We start from the raw sequence: 14,750 nt of genomic DNA on the forward strand, positions 1-14,750 counted from the left end.
GTAAGGGAACCCGTGCCAAAGGATTCTGGGAGGCTACTGGAACCGGAAGTCCCCCGTTGGAAATTCTGAAGAATCATTTGATATACTTCCCAATTTTTTTTTTTAGTTTTGGTGCGGAATGAGTAGTTTCATCAAATTCTTCATTATTTTCAAACTACTCATTCTACACCAAAACTAAAAGAAATTTGGGAAGTATATCAAATGATTGGTGATAAAATGTGGTGCGCTAAAACAAAATGAAAATGACCCAAATCAAATGATTCTTCAGAATTTCCAACAAAGCTATGTGCCAGAAAGAGACATCAGAATCGTTGCTGTATATGACCCTTAATATAGTAAAATTGCATTCATGCATCAGACATGTCCATGCCCTTTCTGAACCATCATAAGAGTCATGATATTCCTGCATAGAGAAGCACAGAGACCCAGTGATTACATCATTGGATCTAAAATAAGGCATGTGTAATAAGACAAATTGGATAGAGTTGAGAATTATTAAAATCCCTAACTTTTTTCAGGTTTTTGATATCTGTGTCTCATTATGTAGGTTGTGGTGCCTCAGGTCAGGTATGGGATTTTAAGGGCAGGAGTAAAGGAAGTATGCAGTAGTAAATAAATAAAATTTATTATACAGTGTATTTATATACAACAATGGAGTGAATATATGGGTAAAGTCCCATTGTGCGGGTGAAGAGGAAATATAAGTTGTGTTACATGTGATAAGTACGTGACTTGAAAATATCGTGGATGGTCCAGCTCTGCAGTTCCTCTTGTCAAAGGACAGGGATTGGTGCAGAGAGGGGACCTGATCGGTAATCCGACATGTTTCGGCCTATCATGGCCTTTATCAAGGATGGCCTTTATCAAGGATGTATCACCGATTCTAAGAATAATTGAAATAAATATAAATATCAGATCATGATATCATGGTGATTCAAAAAGGAGCAAAAACAATTAGTATAAAGTATGGTTAACATACATATTTGTCCACTTCTTAGGGTATTGCCTCCCCACAGTTTCTCCAGGTGCTACAGGAACAGTGTGCTGTGTTGGTGAGAAAATGACGAATTTAGAAAGGAAATAGGTATAGAGAGGATTCTCATAAAAATAATAGTGATAATTACTTCTTGGGTAGCATATCTGGTCCCAGGGTCCAATGTGGTTGAGGTTTGGAGAACTCCCACATTGATAGTGATCGTCTGTAATTATAGATTGTGTAGGCTTGTTTTTGGGGCAGTAAAGTATGGGGTACATGCCGATGATTGTAAGTACATAAATTGTTGTGAAAAAAGTTAGGTTTGGTTTAGGAGATATGGTAAGTCTCCTACCAAATCTAAACTTACATTTGGTTGGGTTCCTGTATGGTATAACAACCGTTGCAGGATCGTTGGTGTGGTCCGTTTGGAGAGGATTCCTGTGAAAAATGAACAGCCGTTGTCTGCAAGGTCCGTGTTCCTCCCTGGGTTCGGGAGAGACTGAGACATTTGCAGTGTTCCCCGGCCTTTTAAGGGCAGTCACGCATGCGCCGTCGTGCGCTGTGTGATGCCGATAGGCGGAGTCCGTGATACGGTATGAGGTGCGCCTGCGTAGAGCTGGAAGCCGCATCCCTTGTAACCGTGCGGACGTGCCTTCGTGGCCGCCGACACGGAGTAGAAGCCGAGATCCCTGATAGGGATAGAGGAAGGTAGAGAGACCCCCCCATCGGTTTCAGATGCCCCGATCCCGAAGGATTCGGGGCTTACCGTGCCGGGAGCTCCTGGAGGTTGAGGGATAGAGGCAAAAGGAAGTTGGACAATCTGGTTTAATATAATAAACTTGAATATGCGATGGTGCACTGTGCAACAGTGTCATCACATATATGTGTCGATAATACAGTTGCAGTATTGTAACATTAATTAGGACATTTAGTAAAAAACGATTGCAGCAATATACTAAGAAGAAACGTCTGTGAGAGAGTGTGGATGGGTCGGGGGGAGAGAATATGGTCGGTTTGACCAGTTAAAGGATACTGGGTAAAGTGGCCCAATGATGTTGTATGGGAATCAACAGGTTTTTGTGAACCATAGAGGAGTCGGGAGTGCGAGGTTGTATGAATCTTGGAAGGGGGGTCAGTTTAGACTGTACATATACTTTTAAAAGTTCCAGGACAGATTCTGTGTCCCGGTAAGGAGTTTAGTCTTTTTTCCCCGATGAAAAGCCTTGTAAGAAGGGACGGAAGCTTTGTGCTTCATTTAACCCGGGCGGGATAGTAGCTTTAAGTCGCGAAATCCATCGCATTTCCAGTTGTAATAAGGTTTTATTCCAATCACCCCCTCGTGACGGGATGTGGATCCTGTCCAGGGCCATGAATTTGATTTTAGGCATTTTGTAGTTGTGGTAATCTTTTACGTGTCTCCCTAGTGGGACATAGAAGTTGCCAACATGCATGGTCTGAAGATGTTGACTTACTCGTTTACCAAACTCCTGTCGGGTTTTCCCTATATAGAAGGACCCGCATTCGCAGGTCATCATGTAAACTATTCCCCTGGTCTTGCAGTTGCAAAAATGTTTTGGGTGAAATGGGTCACCATTAGGTAATGTGGTATTGATCGTTTGGCAAATAACAGAACATTGGGCACAGGACCCGCAAGGGAAAGTGCCTTTTGTTTTGCAGGGGTCTTTTTTGGATCCTTCTTTGAATTCGCTTTTTACCAGTTGTTGTTGTAACGAGCCGGCTTTTCTGAAAGTGATGGGTGGATGTTGTGGTAAGAGTTTAGAGGTGCTGGGTTCTTCCAGAAGGATGGACCAGTTTTTTGTGAGGATATTTCTGATTTGCTGGTGTTCGTTGGTGAATCTGATGATTATTCGGGTATCTGGTTCAGTTTGAGTTGGTTTTTTGTTTTTGAAGAGCAGTGTTTCTCTGTCTTGTTGATTGGCACGATTGGAGGCCTTGCGTAGTGATGTTTTAGTGTAGCCTCTTTGTGATAGTCGAGTAGTTAGTGCATTGGCTTCTATTTGGAATTTTGCTGGATCTGAACAATTCCTCTTTAGCCTTAAGTATTGGCTATAGGGTATTGAGTTAATTAGAGGTTGAGGGTGAAAACTTGAGGCATGGAGAATCGAGTTGCCTGCTGTATCCTTTCTGTACAGTGTGGTGGAGATTTTGCCCATAGTATCTTTATATATTAAGGTGTCGAGGAAAGATACTTGTTGTTTGTTGTAGGTCATCGTGAAGAACATATTGTGTTCATTCTGGTTCATCCTGGTTAATAGATCTTTTATCATGTATTCCCGTCCATTCCATATAATCAATATATCGTCAATATATCTTTGCCATATAAGGATTTTGTCAGTGTAGATGGTGTTTTCCTCGTTTGATAAAAATTCTTGCTCCCATGAGCCTAGGTAGATATTGGCATAGGATGGGGCACAGCTAGTTCCCATAGCTACCCCACATGTTTGGATGTAGTAGTTGCCGCCAAAGGTAAAGATGTTGTGGTTGAGTATATATTCCAGCATGTCAATGATGAAATTATTGAAGTTTTGGTCTCGTTCACTGTGTTTAGTTTTTTACTAAATGTCCTAATTAATGTTACAATACTGCAACTGTATTATCGACACATATATGTGATGACACTGTTGCACAGTGCACCATCGCATATTCAAGTTTATTATATTAAACCAGATTGTCCAACTTCCTTTTGCCTCTATCCCTCAACCTCCAGGAGCTCCCGGCACGGTAAGCCCCGAATCCTTCGGGATCGGGGCATCTGAAACCGATGGGGGGGTCTCTCTACCTTCCTCTATCCCTATCAGGGATCTCGGCTTCTACTCCGTGTCGGCGGCCACGAAGGCACGTCCGCACGGTTACAAGGGATGCGGCTTCCAGCTCTACGCAGGCGCACCTCATACCGTATCACGGACTCCGCCTATCGGCATCACACAGCGCACGACGGCGCATGCGTGACTGCCCTTAAAAGGCCGGGGAACACTGCAAATGTCTCAGTCTCTCCCGAACCCAGGGAGGAACACGGACCTTGCAGACAACGGCTGTTTATTTTTCACAGGAATCCTCTCCAAACGGACCACACCAACGATCCTGCAACGGTTGTTATACCATACAGGAACCCAACCAAATGTAAGTTTAGATTTGGTAGGAGACTTACCATATCTCCTAAACCAAACCTAACTTTTTTCACAATTTATGTACTTACAATCATCGGCATGTACCCCATACTTTACTGCCCCAAAAACAAGCCTACACAATCTATAATTACAGACGATCACTATCAATGTGGGAGTTCTCCAAACCTCAACCACATTGGACCCTGGGACCAGATATGCTACCCAAGAAGTAATTATCACTATTATTTTTATGAGAATCCTCTCTATACCTATTTCCTTTCTAAATTCGTCATTTTCTCACCAACACAGCACACTGTTCCTGTAGCACCTGGAGAAACTGTGGGGAGGCAATACCCTAAGAAGTGGACAAATATGTATGTTAACCATACTTTATACTAATTGTTTTTGCTCCTTTTTGAATCACCATGATATCATGATCTGATATTTATATTTATTTCAATTATTCTTAGAATCGGTGATACATCCTTGATAAAGGCCATGATAGGCCGAAACATGTCGGATTACCGATCAGGTCCCCTCTCTGCACCAATCCCTGTCCTTTGACAAGAGGAACTGCAGAGCTGGACCATCCACGATATTTTCAAGTCACGTACTTATCACATGTAACACAACTTATATTTCCTCTTCACCCGCACAATGGGACTTTACCCATATATTCACTCCATTGTTGTATATAAATACACTGTATAATAAATTTTATTTATTTACTACTGCATACTTCCTTTACTCCTGCCCTTAAAATCCCATACCTGACCTGAGGCACCACAACCTACATAATATTTTCTCGGGATGGTGGCAGAAATGACTACCTAACTTTCCATTATAAGATCCAAAAACTCACCTCTTTCAACTGCTATCTGTGTCTCATTTGGGAGGTTTGTCTTTATTTACTCTCCTGTAGACTGAGCGGAAAGTGAAAGGATATCTCACACAGTTGTTTGCAGAGCAAATGTCTCCATTAGAAGATTTCCCCTCTATTTCCTATTTTGGCGATAAATACAAACTTTAGATTTACCTTTACTTCCATTTAATATTAAAAAACAGTCCTTTTTTACACTCACTCTTGATAAATCAATAGCTTGATGGTCTATATTTCACATCACTTACAACAAACTATACTAGAGAAATGGAGGGTGTAAACAAAAACAAAAAAAGTTAACTCCACTCCCCATTCATCTGGCTTGCTAGGTGGCATTAGCATCAGAAAAGAGTCATTACGTCTCCAGCTAGGCGATTTTGCACCAAACACTGTAAAATATGCCTACTGCCTACAGCCTACAGCCTACAGCCTACAGCCTACAGCGTACAGCCTACAAATGCTTGTTTATGCCTAGGTATAATCGCTTTTACTTACCTGATCCCCACTCATGCAGACTCCATCCATGCTGGTAGATTGGTCCCTGCGGCCTCTTCTCTCCTGTGCTCTGGGGGTTGGTGGTCCTCTGATGTCATCAAGTACAATACAGTGCACATAGGACTGCATTTGATATGAGGATGCTGTTCGACAGTCCAGCGCCAAAGAGTTCGCTCCTAGAGAACAGCGACAAACTAGTAAAAATACTTTCTCCAATCCAGTGCTGGGACAAGGTCACCCAGCGCCCAGGGCAAGGATGCCAGACTGCGCACCCCCTTCACTTAGGATTAGAGTCAAGGCGCACCCCCCATCCCTGCAATAAACCATTGCGCCCTGTGCAACCCACCTCCTGCCCACCCCTTGTCCTGGCCCTGCTCCAATCCCCTAAATGTAAACAGGCATTTAACTCTTACAGTGTGGGGGCAGCCCCACTGCAAAGGAGGATTTTTGTTTTCCCTGGCGAGAGATGTTAAAGGTTGGTTTATGTTTCTTTTGAAGAAACTATATTTGTTTGTTCTTTGAGTGATTTGCAGGTATGTTCTTTTCTTCACAATAGTAAATGTTGATTAAGTAATGCTCTCAAATAGTGAGAAATGTGTATAGCTTTATACAGTTATATAGCTCAAGAGTTTGTTAATTAAATTGCATGCACTTGGAAGTTACTTTTTGTGAAATTCAGTATGTATGAGTTGGTATTTTCTTCCATAACACTCTAGATTTCTTTAAAATTCTTATACTGTATATAACAAGCCAAATGAAATACTAACTGTATTTTAACTGCCCTGTATGTAAAGAGAGGAGTTTGGGTGTGAAAATGTATACATGTTTTATTGATAATTGTTTTAGGTTTAAAATACATGAAATGCAAGATACACATACCATCCTTGCTCCTAATGGCTTTCCATGAATCCCCTTTGAGACATAACAGCTTTTTTTACTGGTTGGTAATCTTCAAAACTGGTGTTTTCTCGTGTCATGTTTTTTTTTAATTAAATGCTTACACTGTGCTTGTGCCTATTTTAAATAGCATCAACAATGTATCTAAATGTAAGGTCTAGACTCTAGACCTTACATTTAGATAAATTGTTGACTAGAGTATAAAGAAGATCAGATAATGCTCTCTTCTCGTCTATAAAACGTTGCACCCTACAGGGCAATGCAGTAGAACCAACTATTTGACTTGGACTGTTTACATCCCGAGGCTGACCTCCTGTGGTTTGGCTTGTGTTCACAACCCTTTTTTTTTTTATAGTGTGCTTTATTTGTGTTCTTGGTTAGTTCATTTCTGTAATATTCTATTATCAACAGTATGTCCAAAATTCCACACTGGGCTAGTTGTCCCCTTAGTGATAAGTATATTCCTATCTTTTAGAAGTTCCTTTAACCACTTGCCGACTGCCGCACAACTATCTACGTCGGCAGTCAGCCCCTCACAGGCAAAGCGACATAGGTCTACATCGCTAGCCTGTGAGGGTCTAGGGAGCGAGCGCGCGCCGCCGGAGGCGTGCTCCCGCGTGGTCACGGACCCCCCCGCGCGTGTGACCGGCGGACCCGATGTCCGCCGGTCACTCTGCGATCGCCGCTGCAGAGGGAGAAAGTCAGGCGGCTTGTGTAAACAAGCCGCCTGTCATTCTCCCCTGTGTAGAAACTGTGATCACACGGTTCTACTATGTAGAACCGTTGATCACTGTTTCTACAGCTCAACAGACAGCCAATCCCAGTTAGAATCACGCCCCTAGGGACACACACAGCCCCTCCCTCTCAAATAAAGTTAACCCCTTCACTACCAGTGTAATTTTGCAGTAACAGTGCATATGTATAGCACTGATTACTGCAGTAATGTCACTGGTAACCCCAAAAGTGTCAAAAATGTCAGTCAAGGGACCTATCTGTCCGCCGCAATGTCGCAGTACCGCAAAAAAATCGCAGATCGCCGCCATTACGCCCATTACGCACAACAAAAATGATAAAAATCTTTCCCTTTGTTAGTAAACGCGATAACTTTTGCGCAAACCAAACAAAATACGCTTTTTGCAATTTTTTTTACCAAACATATGTAGCATAAAACAAATTGGCCGAAAATGTTAAAAAATTTTGATTTTTACATTTTTTTGGGGGGAATTTCATATAAAAAAATGTGAAAAATATTGTTATTTTTGCAAAATTGACGCTCTTTTTTTGTTTATAGCGCATGATCAAAAAATTGCACAGGTGATCAAATACCACCAAAAGAAAGCACTGTTTGTGGGAAAAAAAGGACATCAAATTTGTTTAGGTACAGCGTTGCACGACCGCGCAATTGTCCATTAAAGTCACGCAGTGCCGAATCACAAAATACCCCCTGGTCAGGAAGGGGGTAAAATCTTCCGGGGCTTAAGTGGTTAAATGACTGCTATATCCAATTCTGTATTTGGAGTTACGTTATAAACCAATGCAGGGCTATATTAAAGGCCCGTACACACGAGTCAAAATTAGACCGGGAATTTTCGTCCGACGACCGATCTGCCGATTTTCGGCTTGTTAGTATGATGCTTCCGACAACCGACTCCGACTTTTCGGCTGAAAAAAATCTGGTGTGCAGGCTATAAAATTTTTGTCCTCCGTCAAAACACGTCCGATTTTCGTGCAGTCGGTACAGATTTCGACAGGGAAATATCTGATGAGCAAGACTGGCCATGCTCAGAGAAGAAAGAACACAAAGAAAGCAAACCAAAACATGACATCACTTCTGAAGTAGAATTTTGTCGGGCGGGAAAATTCTTTTGCAGTCTAGGCAAATTCCAACCAACAAAACACCACTCTGGACAAAAGATGGACGACCGGTCAGCGGAAATTCGTTGCGTGTGTACTAGGCTTAAAGCTTAGTAATATATATTAATTGGCAGCAAAATACACAGACCCCCCCCCCCCACCACCGCACCCCAACCTCTGCAGATGTTTTGGGGGGGAGCTGCATGTATTAAAGAGGACTTTCTGAAAAAACACCATAAGTACCCCTTGATATTTGAATATGAACTTTATTCAGGCATTGACCTTCCTATACCGTTCCAGTCTACATGCCTTCAAATGTTGGGGGGGACTCCCCCTAGCAACACACTTTGACCCATTTTTGAAAGAATGAGAGCCTCTACCCCACATCTGGTCACCCAAAAAGGATATGGGGGGTTGTGGAGGGAACGTTAGTGGAATCTACAAACCTCTTAATAATTAAAGGATCCCCAGATAATTTCTGCCTTCTAGGGGAATAAGTACAGGGGGAAATTATTACCTATTAGGGAGCATTCCAAAATAGTTAAATATAAATAATAAGCAGAGACACCTTGACAAAGTCATTTAATCGAAACACAAACACACAACCAAAAATAATTATATTATATATACCCCATTATGATCCATCTGGATGTGGTAATACAGAAAAAAAAAATCCCTGATGACAATATTGACCAAGCAGAGATTTTTTTGTGCGTTTGTGCTAAGCAAAGTGCACAAACCTGCCCAGCATCCCTGGAAACACATCACCACTCCTGAACACTTGATCTGATATGGCATGACTATTACCAGTCCCAGATCACACGTGTTTTCACCATGCCAGACCTGATCTTCCAATGTACATACAAACAGTTGTGATTGTAAATCAGTAAATGTTATATTCACATATATAAAGCATATACACACGCAAATATAATCCTTCAATATTTCCACTCCATGGGACTTGGCAACAGAGATAATATCCCAAAATGTAGTTTATCCAGGTAAGCGTTTTAGTGGAGGACAGTCCACCTATCTCAAGACAAAATCCCTAGTGAAAAAGTAAACCCACATACCCCTCCCCTCGAATGATCATGTCATACAGTGTGCGCCACAAATTCATGCAAGTAAAACGCAGTACAGCAAAATCAAAAATAAAAAGTACATACCAAAAGTATACAGCATGCCAGTGGGGACCCTAAGACTGTTAACTAGTGATGAGCTGAACACACCCTTGGTTCGGTTTGCACCAGAACACCGCGAACAGAGGAAAAGTTTGTTTGAGCAAATGAACCCCATTGAAGTCTATGGGACTCAAACCTCGAAAATCAAATGGCCTCATTTTGAAGGCTTAAATACAAGTTTTTGGACCCAAAAAAGTGTATGGGGGTCCAGGTCCTGACCTGGGGAACATGTAGCAATGAAAAAAAAGTTTTTAAAAACGATCGTTTTTAAAGGAGCACCGATTTACTGATTTTAATGAGGCTTAAAGTGAAACTATAAAAATATAAAATTCCTTCAAATATCGCGCCTGGGGGGCCCCTGAATGTGCCTGTAAAGTAGTGCATCTCTACGATGTATGTGGCCTGCTGCAGCTATACTGACATTTCAGTATAAAAAAAAATGTCTTATACAAATATACATACAAGTTTCAAATACGCATATACTTGTCATACAGGTGCAGAAAAATTGGGCCTTGATTGTTGATGGTACATGAACACCGTAACCCCTTGCAGTTACTCTTGATGGGTGCAGGAATGGGCCCTGCTGCTAAAAAATCCATACAAATTTGAAATCGAATGTACTTGTCATACAGGTGCCACAAATTGGGCCTTTGGTGTTGCTGGTGCCTGAACACCGTAACCAACCCCTCACAGTTACTCTTGCTGTGTGCAAGAACGGGACCTGCTGGTAAGAATTCCATGAAAATTTGAAATCGCATGTGCTATACAAGTGCCAAAAATTGGGCCTTTGCTGAAGGTGGTGCCTGAACATCGTAACCAAGGCCTCACAGTTAAAAATACAACAGGGATAGTAGGGATTCCCCCACTAGAAGGTGGGGTCCCAACTATGCCTATAAAAAGGAAGGGATGATAAAGAGGGTGTCATAAACCAGTTAGTTAGAGCATCAAAACATCAAACTTCAAGAAATGAAAAACAATATTGTATAAAAATTCAATTTATTTTATTGAAGACATACAAAAAGATAAAAATGGAGCCAACTCCATAAATCTGACATCATTTGTCTTGCACTAGGCGATAAGCACTAAAATGTTAGCAAACGATGAGGATGGGTCTAACGCGTTTCGCACATGTATCGCTTTCTCAAAGACCGCTTGATAATCCTCAGTTAACTATCACAAAGGAAAAAGATGTGTAAGAAAGAGAAACAAAAGCAAATTAAGTACAATATTCATTTAAGAGATATGTACATATTTGTATAAACAAACATTTATATTGAAATAAATCCTATAAACCAAACAATTGATGCTCACCAACGTGCTAATGCTGCAAATGCTCGGACATGAAGCCAGAGACATTGGCTGTGCTGAACACCACATAGAGGGCCATGTGCAGGAGGGATACAACTGAGTGGGGACTCCTCACTTCGTAGAGACAGGGAAAGGTGCCGAGTCCCGCCCCCTCAAAACGCAGACGAGGAAGTGCACCCCCTCACACTTGAAAACCCCCCAGGCCCCGAGGGAGTCCCATCTAGGGAATAAACATAATAAAGAGAAATTCTCAGATCTTCAGAAACAATTCGATATAAAAGCATACAGGTTACCCCATGTATTAATCAAACATTTAAATAAAGGAATAGCAGGGGGTCTGCCATCAGGCATCTGCCAGAGCGGCATATAAATCCCAACCCTTAATCAGGTTTCCAATAGATAATATATCAGATAAAGTCAAACTAAATGGCCAAGGGCATCCCCAGAGATCATAACCAACCCTCCTACAAGGAAGGGAGAGGAGAAGGGGATAAACAATTCCCAACTTACCCAATATACTTGTAAGGTGAGGACAGCGCGACATCCGCTGTATCTGACCGCTAAGTCCAAATTCATAAAATGGTCCCCTGAAGGGAGTAGGTAGCTTCCAGTGGAGAAGAGCCCCCCCCCCCCCGGTTTGCGTCCAAGGGGGAGAGAGACAGCCATGTGTAAACGCCGGCCGCCCTCCCCCTAAAGTACGGGACTCCACTGGAAGTGACGCAACCGGAAGCCACGTCACCTCCGGCGCAAGTACCAAGACCCCGCCGGAAATGACGAACCCCGGAAGGTACGTCACCCTCGGCACGGGCGCAGCAGGAGGAGGCATACACCCGGACGTCAAGGACATACGGAAGGCAGCCTCATCGCAGGCTAACCTTGATTAGCCATACCGGGAGCCGAGATGATGATTGCTCACCGGCTTTGCGCCCGGACACCTCCCTAAACATCTCATCATTGATCCCTTGGTCCCTGAAGTGCAAAATGCACAACCCATGCTCGGGATACCTGTCCAGCATTCCAGTAAAAACAAGCACTGAACATAAAACAAAACAAACATTACAATAACATATGTTTAATAAAGCATATTGATACATCAATTACTGTTACAATTTATTATTAAATACATGACGCATTAGTTACATAATTTTAAGGAAAGAAAAAACGAAAAAAAAAAAACAACCAAGGGGATTTTTTTAAATTATTTCAAAAAAGGCTGATATGAAATCACCGAGTTTAAACCCGGAGGAGTCGTGGCATGCATGTTGTAAATCCATCTAGCCTCCAATTTTAAAATCCTATTATCAAAATCGCCCCCCGAATACTGGGGTTAATAACCTCCAAGACATGGAATTTGACTACTTTGGGGTCAAAATTATGATGGTTGCCTACATGCTTGCAGATGGGGGTGTATATCACCTCCATATAATACAGATGGTCACCTACACGGCTAGCTAGGGACCTTTTTGTTTTGCCCACGTAGAATGAGCCACACTCGTAGAGAGCGATATAGACCACTCCAATTGTTTGGCAGTCTGCATAACAACTGAGTATATGTATAGAGCCGTTCGGGAGGATGCAGGTTGATCCTGCCTGTATCCATGGGCAGATGTCACACTGGTCACATGGATACGCACCTCTCCGTGTCTGATCATCATTTGACTGCGCCTGCTGAAGATGGCTATGAACCATGGAGTCACGGAGTGACTTGGACTTATGAAAGACTAATTCTGGGCATTCACGGACGTAGTTAGATAAAATCCTGTCATCTGTCAGGAAATGCCAATTCTGCCTCATAATTGCTCTAATCTGCGAGTGACCTCACAGTTACAAGGCCTCACAGTTACTCTTGCTGGGTGCAGGAATGGGACCTTCTGGTAAGAATTCCATGCAAATTCAATGCAAATTTAAAATAGCATGTGCTATGCAAGTTCCAAAAATTAGGCCTTTGCGGAAGGTGGTGCCTGAGCATCGTAACCAAGGTCTCACAGTTACTCTTGCTGGGTGAAAGAACGGGACCTGCTGGTAAGAATTTCATGTAAATTTGAAATCGCATGTGCTATACAAGTGCCAAAAATTGGGCCTTTGCGGTTGGTGGTGCCTGAACACCATAACCAAGGCCTCACAGTTACTCTTGCTGGGTGCAGAAACGGGATCTGCTGGTAAGAATTCCATGCAAATTTGAAATTGTGATACACAGGTGCCAAAAGTTGGGCATTTGGTGTTGGTGGTGCCTGAACACTGTAACCCCTCACAGTTAGCAGGGCACAGGGACAGGGCCTTTTGTTAAAAATGACATACGACATTTCAATTGTATGCATCTGTCATACAAGTGCAGAAAAATTAGTCCTTGGGGGTTGGTAGTGACCTAAACCAAAAACAGTGTTGGAAGCTAGCAGAATAAAGGTAGAGGAATAGGATAGGCAGCACATGCAGTCTTAAAGGGATGGTAGACCCCTAGCAAATTGAATCTGTTACATCAGCATGAGGGGCCTGATAGCTCTTTTTGATCCAGGACTGGTTCATTTTGATAAAAGTCAACTGGACAACAGAATCTGTGGACAAAACCTCCAGCAGCACTAAACGTCCGTTCGGAAAGCACGTTGGAAGCAGGACAGGCCAGTAGCTCCATTGCATAATGAGCAAGTTCTGGCCAGTGGTCCATCCTCAAGACCCAGGAAGCCAGTGGATGCGCAGCTGGAAAGGTCTCCAAGTCTGCTCTTGCGCCTAGATAATCATGCACCATATGATGGAGATGCTGGCGATGGTTGCTTAAACCTAACAGCCCTGGGTGCTGCTGAGGACAAAAGAACTGTTTAAAGGCATCGGTCAGCCGGCCGCCTTCTCCACCGCTCCTCCTTTGGCTGAACAATGTCTCAGAAACAAGTCCGGAGACGTTGACCTTCTCGGTGTCTGGAAAGGCGGTACACAATTTTTTTTTCAAGGCCTCCTCCAGATGTTTCATCCTCTGCTTCCTCTGTGAAGGCAGGATGAGCTCTGCAACTTTACCCTTGTAACGTGGATCAAGAAGGGTTTCCAACCAGTAATTATCTCTCTCCATGATAGCATGATTTCTCTGGTCCTTTTGCAGAATCAGGGAGCTCATGCAACGTAAGTTGGAGGAGACATGAGCTTCTGAGTCCTCTGGGTCACTAAGGATGACATTGTCAGCAGGAGTAACCTCTCCCCAACCACGTACAACTCCTGTGGTTTCTGGGGAATCAAAACCATCCCTTGAAGACTGCTGTATGCTATCCTCTTCCTCTACATCCACGCTGCCGAAATCCTCATCCTCCTCCTCCTCAAGTGCCCTGTCCATATCCCTATGTTTGGGATCCTGAAGGCAGATCTTCGTGTATGGCAATCGTTAACCTTGACGTGGTTTGGGCGATGTAGCACACTTAAGATGAACATTTTGCCTAGACTCCTTTATTTATTACAGGCATTGCCGATCACAGTCCCTATATCTTTTTTTCAACATATTCGGACATTGTTTTGCGTGTTTACCTGGTCTTCTAAATCCCCTAGGATTCGGTTCCAGCTGCTATCCCTCCCAAAATCGAAAGGGGGGGGTGGGACTCCCGGATATACTCCGATACTATCACGCATCTCACCTTGTACGTGTAATGGATTGGCACTGTAATTTGGCCTCTAAGCAGTGGGTGGGCTTGGAAGTGGGCTTGACTGGCCAGGTGACTCCACCGGCCCCATGGTCTTCTTTTTCGTCCACAGATCCCATTCTTTCACATCCTACGATAGGTCCAACCCTACGAGAATCTTGGCGGGTTCAAGAACACCCAAAGATAGCTCCTGCTCCTTCTCCTCTTACTGCCATACTGGGCAACCCGGATTTTCCTCCCGGGTGCACAAGTGCCAGGATGCGCAGTTTGGCTCAAAACAGAAAGACACGCCTAGTAGAGGTATGGCAACAGGGCACTGTCCGTACTTATAAGGAGATCGCTGCTTGGCTTGGAGCTGGACTATTTGAGCATCTGTCAGCTACGGCACTTTCTAACCTCTGTTAGATAGAGGGG

The sequence above is a fragment of the Pelophylax lessonae genome, assembly GCF_965119305.1.
Source record: "Pelophylax lessonae genome assembly, chromosome: 4".
Lineage (NCBI taxonomy): Eukaryota > Metazoa > Chordata > Amphibia > Anura > Ranidae > Pelophylax > Pelophylax lessonae.